The sequence below is a fragment of the Nothobranchius furzeri genome, chromosome 12 (assembly GCF_043380555.1).
Source record: "Nothobranchius furzeri strain GRZ-AD chromosome 12, NfurGRZ-RIMD1, whole genome shotgun sequence".
Lineage (NCBI taxonomy): Eukaryota > Metazoa > Chordata > Actinopteri > Cyprinodontiformes > Nothobranchiidae > Nothobranchius > Nothobranchius furzeri.
In genome coordinates, this window is record NC_091752.1 from 57,807,481 (window position 1) to 57,817,498 (window position 10,018).

The 10,018-nt window shown below is 39.7% G+C and overlaps 1 protein-coding gene across 1 annotated transcript in view; it reads right to left on the reverse strand.

Moving 5' to 3' along the window:
• The window catches only part of coro7 (coronin 7), a 155,529-nt gene that overhangs the window by 35,952 nt on the left and 109,559 nt on the right, over positions 1 to 10,018 (reverse strand). The gene's annotated exons all lie outside the window — the stretch shown is intronic.

Consider the following 10,018-nt stretch of genomic DNA (forward strand, 5'->3'; position numbering starts at 1 on the left):
AGGAGTATTATCAACACTCAGATGTCAAATGGATAGATCAACTAGTAAGACACCTGACTCAAATGCAGAGGCCCTGAGTTCAAATCCAGGTTGGCTCATATGACATTTTGGCTCAGTTGTCAAAGTATTATTATTTTTTACAGAAATACATTAATATAGTAATAAGATGCCAACATTTTAATTAACATTAAAACAAAACGTGCCGTAAGAGCCAGAAAAACTTCTGTTCAGCTTTAATTTTGGAACTATTTTTCAACCATGACGGGATGTCCCGGACTGACGTCATTTCAACGGTCATCAAACGTCTGAATGTTTGCTAGGATCATTTATCTACTGGGCAGTAATGCCAGTGCTTCATGCTGTAGCTGCTGTTAACCATAAAACCATAGTGAGACCCTTGCAAATCCAGAGTTTCCCAACCCTGGACCTCACGGCACCCTGTCCTTCATGTTTTCCATGTCTCTGCTTCAGCACACCTGATTTACATTGGCTCCTCAGGAGGACATCAAGTGCTGCAGATGCCTGTTAATCACTCATTCATTTAAGTCAGGTGTGCGACAGCAAGGAAGGGCAACATGGAAAACATGCAGGACAGTGGTCCCTGAGGACCAGGGTTGGGAAACACTGGATTAAATGAGTGTCTCACTCCTAAAGGTAAAAAAAAAAAAAAGGTTTTTGATGTTTATTAAAGAATGAATATTAATATGTTTGCGGGGATCAAACTGGGAAAACGGTAAACGAATAAACAAAAACACAAACCCATAACATTACATTATTTTGAAGTTTTAAACAACTTGAATTAAATGTTATTTCTTCTTGTGTGGAGACAAAGTTGTGACTTTCTTTCTCCCAATAACAATTTTCCTCGTGCAAAGATACTGTTATTGTTTTTAGTCTTCATGTTTCTGAAATCTTCCTCTGGATAGTTTAATCTAACACAGCAAATTACAGGCAGGTTTTTATCTACTAAAACACACGCAGGATCCATGAATGTCAGTTAGACCTGAACTTATAATAAAGCTGTCGCAAACTCTAAATCCTTCCATAAATCAATGAGGTAAAAAAGGTGAATGAGCATTAAGCAAAATTTTGGAAAGAGTAGCATATGAACAAATACAAGAATATTTTATAACAAATAGATTAAACACAATTTATCAACATGCATATAAGACAGGTCACTCCACTACTACTGCACTTGCTCAGATTACTGATAATTGGTTAGAAGAAATAGATGATAAAAAGTTAGTTGGTACTATATTTTTAGATTTGAGTGCAGCTTTTGAGGTGATAGATTATAAAATCTTATTAAAAAAATTAGAATGTTATAGATTTCAGTTGCCCGCCATTAAGTGGACAGAAAGTTATTTAACGAATCGTAATTTCAACTTCTATTTTAATGGCAGTTATTCTGAAACAGGTCAGTTAGATTGTGGAGTGCCACAGGGCAGTTGTTTGGGCCCTCTTTTGTTTTCTATTTTTATTAATGACTTACCTTTGATTTTAAAACATGCAACCATGGCTATATATGCAGATGACACTACATTATTTGCATCAGAGAAAACAGAAGGCCAATTAAATTATATTTTGAAAAAGGAGTTGGATTTAGTTACACAATGGATTAGAATGAACAAACTAGAAATCAATGCAGAAAAAACTAAATGCATGATAGTTGGAAATACATATACACTACAGATGACACCTAGACTGCATTTGAAGCTAGGTAATATAGAGATAGAGCAGGTAGAAGAAGCAAGATTGTTGGAGGTAATTGTGGATTCTAGATTGTCATGGACTAGTCACATAAATCATGTCTTGCTGAAACTTGGAAGAAGTATGGGCACAATCAAATATTGTTGTAAATTTGTTCCTCGTTTGCTGATAAAAACTTTAGTTCAAACATTAGTACTGTCTGATTTAGATTATGCATCAGTTATTTGGTCTAATACAAGTGAAATGAATTTAAATAAGTTACAAGTGGCACAAAATAAAGCTGCACGAATTGTTCTGGGTTGTAATTATAGAACAAATGTAAGTATGATGCACGATAGGTTGGCCTGTTTACCAGTGAAATGTAGATTAAAGTATTCACTGATCACATTTATAAGAAATATAATAACTACAAAAATACCTAAAATAATTTATGACAAGTTATCATTTTTTTCAGACAATCATGATTACATGACGAGACAGACAAGTGATATAAGGTGCACACTATCGTGCTGCAGAACCAATCAAAGGCAAAGACCGTTTTATTACAGAGCCATGGTTGCATGATGCCATACTGAGATTTTTGTTATTAGAGAATAACAGAAGATGTTTTCAAAAGAAGTTAAACCTTTTTTTGTTTACACAACAGTAAATTTTGCACAGTGAATTGTAAATGTGACTGATATGACAGCTTCTATAATTTTTGTTTGTTATGGATGTGATGTGATATGATTTTTGATTCTTGGATATAGTTATTTATTGCTCTGTGTAAACTCTCAGTATTTACTTATTTAGATTTTTCATGAACGCTGAAGTGTGTGGTAACTTACTGGTATATCATTATTGCAATTGAGCCAGTATGATTATAATGGAGCTCCTGGAGTTTGTTTTTGTTGGGTGGGTGGGTGTGTGTGTGTGTGTGTGTGTGTGGGGGGGGGGGGGGGGGGGGGGATGGGGGGGGGGTGTTTTGTAAAATATTTGTAATGAAATTGAAAGAGACCTCAGGAAGAATAGCTCCACACTATGGTGGGAGCTAATGAGGTTCTCAATAAATAAATAAAAAATAAATTAAAAATGAGGTCAGAAACGATAGGAAAACAAAGAAGCGAGCGAGAGAATCATAAACAGTGTTAGGTGGTGAGGTTCACGTGGAAGGAGTTTGAATAAAAAAGAAACAAGTTAAAAATTTATTCCAGCATGTCATTTGATCAAGAATCAAGGATGTGTGTGTGTGTGTGTGTGTGTGTGTGTGGCAGAGTGCTTCTGTATTTAACTGTTAGACAGAAATTGGCTTAGCTTAGCTGGAGCATTTTATTGGTTCCCCAGGGCAGAGTTACACTCAGCCTCGCCATCTATTACAGAACCATGGTGATTAGGAGCCCAACGTGGTGACGGCTCCGCAGCCACTGGACTGTGATTCACAGTTCTGACTAAGTGGCCCCGTTTGTCCTCTAAAGGTCAAAAATGTGGGGCAGATTACATCAACACCTAAAAATTCTGGACCTACAGAGTGAACATAATTGTAGAGAAGGTTCAGCAATTTTGCTACTGTCTGTACAGGAGTGGCTGTCCTGACTGCAATGACTGCAAGAGCACAGTGCAAAATGCTCAATGAGGTGAAGAAGAATCCTAGAGTTTCAGCTAACGACTTACAAAAATTTCTGGCATATGCCAACATACCTGTTGGCGATACGTAAAATACTAAACAAGAATAGAACTCATGGGATGACACCACGAAGGAAGCCACTGCTGTCCAAAAAAACCCATTGCTGCACATTTTTAGATTGCAAATGAACACCTGGATGTTACACAGCTGTACTGGCAAAATATTCTGTGGAAAGACGAAACCAAAGTTGAGTTGTTTGGAAGAACCACACACCGTGTGCAGAAAAAAGGTACAGCACACCAACATCAAAATCTCATCCCAACTGTGAAGTATGGTGGTGGGGGCATCATGGTTCAGGATTGCTTTGCTGCGTCAGGGACCAGATGGATTGATATCATCAAAGGAAAAATAAATTCTCAAGTTCATCAAGAAATTTTGCAGGAGATCTTAAGGCCATCTATCCACCAGCTGAAGCTCAACAGAGGGTGGGTGATGCAACAGCATGACCCAAAGCATAGAATTAAATCAACAACAGAATGGCTTAAACAAAATGCAATATGTTGTCTAGAGTGGCCCAATCAGAGTCCTGACCTCAACCCGATTGAGATGCTGTGGCCCTGTGTCATCATGAAAGCAATTCACAGACATCCCAAGAAAATTGCTGAACTGAAAGAGTTCTGTAAAGAGGAATGGTCAAGAATTACTCCTGACCGTTGTACGGGTCTGATCTGCTACTACAGGAAACGTTTGGCTGTTAGGAAGTTATTGCTGCCAAAGTAGGTTCAACCAGCCATTAAATCCAAGGATTCGCATACCTTTTCCAGTGCAGGTGCACTGTGAATTTTTACATAGTGTGTTCAATAAAAACATGTAAACATATAATTATTTGTGTGGTATTAGTTCAAGCAGACTGTGATTATCTATTGTTGTTACTTAGATCAAGATCAGATCACAGGTTATGCTCAATTTGTGCAGAAATCAAAATATAGTGGGATGCGAAAGTTTGGGCAACCTTGTTAATCTTCGTGATTTTCCTGTATAAATGGTTGGTTATTACGATAAAAAAAATCAGTTAAATATATCACTGAGGAGACACACTGATATTTGAGAAGTGAAAACATGTTTATAGGATTTACAGAAAGTGTGAAGTAATAGTTTAAACAAAGTTAGGCAGGTGCAAAAATGTGGGCACTACAAAAAAGAAATTAACTCAATATTTAGCAGATCCTCCTTTTGCAGAAAAGACTGCCCCTAAATCAGTCATACTCAATAAGCGGCCGGACTCAGCTCGCAAGACCCCTTTTTGTGGCCTCCGGACCACCAGTACCCCCCACCCGGACCGGACCTTTAAAGACAGGGAGACTGCCATACTGTGAGCCTTACACTGACAGCAGCCAGCCAGCCCCGGTGTGCAGCTTCAGCTTTACCACTGATTTTTGGACATTGGTCTCCAGAATCTGCTGATATTGAGTGGCATCCATGCGTCCCTCAACTTTAACAAGATTCCCAGTCCCTGCACTGGCCACACAGCCCCACAGCATGATAGAACCACCACCATATTTTACTGTAGGTAGCAGGTGTTTTTCTTAGTGCTGTTAATTTTCCTCCATGCATAACGCACCTTGTTAACCCCCAAATAACTCAGTTTTAGTTTCATCAGTCCACAGCTCTTTATTCCAAAATTAAGCTGGCTTGTCCAAATGTGCTTCAGCAGACCTCAAGCGGCTCGGTTTGTGTTGTGGGTGGAGAAAAGGCTTTGAATGTCTTTGTTACGTTCTTTCAGTGTTGCTTTAACCCCATGAACAGAGATGGAGTGTATACCCTGGGTCACATATGGGAAATGGTCATCGACAAAGAGGGCGCGGGCAGCAGTAGGTCAGGAGGTAGAGTGGGTTTATCAGTAATCAGAAGGTTGCAGGTTCAATCCTGGCTCTGACCAGAGAATGCTGCTGTTGTATCCCTGTTGTGGTAGGTCTTTGGTGCTGGTCTGTGGGTGACTGACTGTTCAACACTCTGTTTTTGTTAATCTGAGATTTTTCTTGGTCTGCCACTTTGAGACTTAACTTGAACTGTGCCTGTGGTCTTCCATTACCTCAGTAGGTTCCTAACTGTGGAAACAGACAGCTGAAATCTCTGAGACAGCTTTCTGTATCCCTCCCTAAACCATGATGGTGAATAATCTTTGTGTTCAGGTCATGTGAGAGTTGTTTTGAGACCCCCATGTTGCTGCTCTTCAGAGAATATTCAAAGAGGAGGGAAACTTACAGTTGCACCCCTTAAATACTCCTTCTCATGATGGGATTCACCTGTGTATGGAGGGCAAAGGCCACTGAGCTTACCAAACCTATTTTGAATTCCAATAATTAGTTCTAAAGGTTTTGGAATCAATAAAATGCCAAAAGTGCCCAAATTTATGCACCTGCCTAATTTTGTTTAAACAATTATTGCAGACTTTCTGTAAATCCTTCAAACTTTGGTCCACTTTTCAAATATGTGTGTTAGAGCCATGCAATCTGACAATATAAGATCGTTAAGGATTATAAAGTGATGACGATCTACCAAAGCTCAGAGATTGTAGAACTGTCTATTTGCATTCTTTCACCTGTGCCATTATTTCTGGACATGTCTATGGGCACGCACTTTTTTCTCAGCTGAGTCACTCTATTTACTATTCTGCCTTTGTTGGCATGACAGACGAACGATAAACCAATCAAAGCGAGTTTAAGGCAGCGTGTTGGTTTGTTTAGCTGGGGTGCTCGGTAGAGCTGAAGAAAATAATCTAATAATTGATGCATTAAGATGTGTTGGGGTTAAAATCTCTGCTCCTAAAGGATTTACGAACTTTCAGACAGACTGATAAGAGTTTGGATTCAATTTTTCAAAGGTTAAAAGGGGATGATGCCCCGAAGACATCTAAGAATATCTTAATTAATTAATAAATCGGTAAATATTTCCATATTTACAGAATTTATAGAAGAATCCAAAAGTAAGTAAAAGCTTACAAATTATTCGCTTACCTAATAACCCCAACAGATGCAAACATAAACAGTTATGAATCATTGGAGAAGCACACCATACTTGATTATAGGGGCTAGCTGCTAGCATTAGCCACAAGCTTACTCAACCTCTTAGTGGTTGTTATGTGTATTCTCATGCATCTGCTTGATCAGGGAACCTCTGGGTCAATGTTCGGCTCTAAACTTTGCATTTGGCTTTGCGGCTTTTACAATAAATAATTACTGGTAATATTGTGGATGATATGATATGAGCCACCTCTACATAGCATTTAAACTATTTAACATTAATTACAAATATATAATTAAATGAGTGCCTGCAGGACATTTGAGACATGTGTCTCTAGCTCTCAACTGTGATCAGACAGACAGACAGACAGACAGACAGACAGACAGACAGACAGACAGACAGACAGACAGACAGATAGATAGATAGATAGATAGATAGATAGATAGATAGATAGATAGATAGATAGATAGATAGATAGATAGATGTCCTTCAAATCATGATGGTCATACTAGATGTAGTAGTTTTAGTTGCAGGGTGTATTCAGTTATATTATTAACTTTAATTTCATGTTATGGAGTTAAACACGTGTTCAATAAAAACCCAGCCTTGTGAAAAATCTGGAAATATGTATTTTGTTCATTGAGCTACTGATTAAATTAGTACATTTTAAACAGGGTGTACTCATTTATGCTGAGCACTGTATGTATATACACTCACCTAAAGAATTATTAGGAACACCTGTTCAAATTCTCCTTAATGCAATTATCTAATCAACCAATCACATGACAGTTGCTTCAGTGCATTTAGGGGTGTGGTCCTGGTCAAGATGATCTTCTGAATTCCAAACTGAAGGTCAGAATGGGAAAGAAAGGAGATTTGACCAATTTTGAGCGTGGCATGGTTATTGTGCCAGATGGGTCTGAGTATTTCACAATCTGCTTAGTTACTGGGATTTTCACCCACAACCATTTCTAGGGTTTACAAAGAATGGTGTGAAAAGTGAAAATCATCCAGTATGCGGCAGTCCTGTGGGTGAAAATGCCTTGTTGATGCTAGAGGTCAGAGGAGAATGGGACGACAGTTTCAGGCTGATAGAAAGGCAACTTTGACTGAAATAACCACTCGTTCCAACCAAGGGATGCAGCAAAGCATTTGTGAAGCGACAACACACACAACCTTGAGGTGGATGGGCTACAACAGCAGAAGACCTCACCAGGTACCACTCATCTCCACTACAAATAGGAAAAAGAGGCTACAATTACCACCAGCTCACCAAAATTGGATAGTGGAAGACTGGAAAAATGTTGCTTGCTCTGATGAGTCTCGATTTCTGTTGAGACATTCAAATAGTAGAGTCAGAATTTGGAGTGAACAGAATGAGAACATGGATCCATCATGCCTTGTTACCACTGTGCAGGCTGCTGGTGGTGGTGTAATGGTGTGGGGGATGCTTTCTTGGCACACTTAAGGCTCCTTATTGCCAATTGCACATCATTTAAATGCCACGGGCTAGCTGAGCATTGTTTCTGACCATCTCCATCCCTTCATGATCACCATGTACCCATCCTCTGATGGCTACTTCCAGCAGGATAATGCACCATGTCATAAAGCTCTGGTCATTTCTAATAGGTTTCTTGAACATGACAATGAGTTCACTGTACTACAACGGCCCCCACAGTCACCAGATAGAGCATCTTTGGGATGTGGTGGAACGAGAGCTTCGTGCCCCGGATGTGCATCCCACAAATCTCCATCAACTTCAAGATGCTATCCTATAAACATGGGCCAACATTTCTAAAGAATGCTTTCAGCACCTTGTTGAATCAAGAACACATACAGGTCCTTCTAAAAAAATTAGCACATTGTGATAAAGTTCATTATTGTCTGTAATGTACTGATAAACATTAGACATTCATATATATTAGATTCATGACACACAACTGAAGTAGTTCAAGCATTTTATTGTTTCTAATATTGATGATTTTGGCATACAGCTCATGAAAACCCAAAATTTCTATCTCAAAAAATTTGCATATTTCATCCGACCAATAAAAAAAGTGTTTTTAATACAAAAAAAGTCAACCTTCAAATAATTATGTTCAATTATGCACTCAATACTTGGTCAGGAATCCTTTTGCAGAAATGACTGCTTCAATGCGGCGTGGCATGGAGGCAATCAGCCTGTGGCACTACTGAGGTGTTATGGAGGCTCAGAATGCTTCGATAGCGGCCTTAAGCTCATCCAGAGTGTTGGGTCTTGAGTCTCTCAACTTTCTCTTCACAATCTCCCACAGATTCTCTATGGGGTTCAGGTCAGGAGAGTTGGCAGGCCAATTGAGCACAGTAATACCATGGTCAGTAAACCATTTACCAGTGGTTTTGGCACTGTGAGCAGGTGCCAGGTCGTGCGGAAAAATGAAATCTTCATCTCCATAAAGCTTTTCAGCAGATGGAAGCATGAAGTGCTCCAAAATCTCCTGATAGCTAGCTGCATTGACCCTGCCCTTGATAAAACACAGTGGACCAGCACCAGCAGCTGACATGGCACCCCAGACCATCACTGACTGTGGGTACTTGACACTGGACTTCAGGCATTTTGGCATTTCCCTCTGCCCAGTCTTCCTCCAGACTCTGGCACCGTGATTTCCGAATGACATGCAAAATTTCCTTTCATCTGAAAAAAAGTACTTTGGACCACTGAGCAACAGTCCAGTGCTGCTTCTCTGTAGCCCAGGTCAGGCGCTTCTGCCGCTGTTTCTGGTTCAAAAGTCGCTTGGCCTGGGGAATGTGGCACCTGTAGCCCATTTCCTGCACACGCCTGTACACGGTGGCTCTGGATGTTTCTACTCCAGACTCAGTCCACTGCTTCCGCAGGTCCCCCAAGGTCTGGAATCGGTCCTTCTCCACAATCTTCCTCAGGGTCCGGTCCCCTCTTCTCATTGTGCAGCGTTTTCTGCCACACTTTTTCCTTCCCACAGACTTCCCACTGAGGTGCCTTGATACAGCACTCTGGGAACAGCATATTTCTTCAAAAATGTCTTTCTGTGTCTTACCCTCTTGCTTGAGGGTGTCAATGATGGCCTTCTGGACAGCAGTCAGGTCGGCAGTCTTACCCATGATTGCGGTTTTGAGTAATGAACAGGCGGGGAGTTTTTAAAAGCCTCAGGAATCTTTTGCAGATGTTTAGAGTTAATTAGTTGATTCAGATGATTAGGCTAATAGCTCGTTTAGAGAACCTTTTCATGATATGCACATTTTTTGAGATAGGAATTTTGGGTTTTCATGAGCTGTATGCCAAAATCATCAATATTAGAAACAATAAAAGGCTTCAGTTGTGTGTAATGAATCTAATATATATGAAAGTCTAATGTATACCGGTCCTGATTGACTTCAATAACAGACACACCAATCTTTTTCACATAAATAACATACTTTTGATTTTAAACCTCTGGGCCACTGCTGCAGTTTTTACTGGGGGTTATAAAGAATGGATGCAGAATCTCAAACAACATAACACTGGACCTGAGTTTATGGTACCTAAAGTATACCTAAGTGTGATAAAGTAAAGAGGAGTTAACATATTTTATTCTTAGTTTATGTCTCGTAAACATGTAAAATGTAGTAGCAGGAAGGACTGGAGAGCTGTATTTAGACCCTGCAGGACACGTTTGTAACTGATTG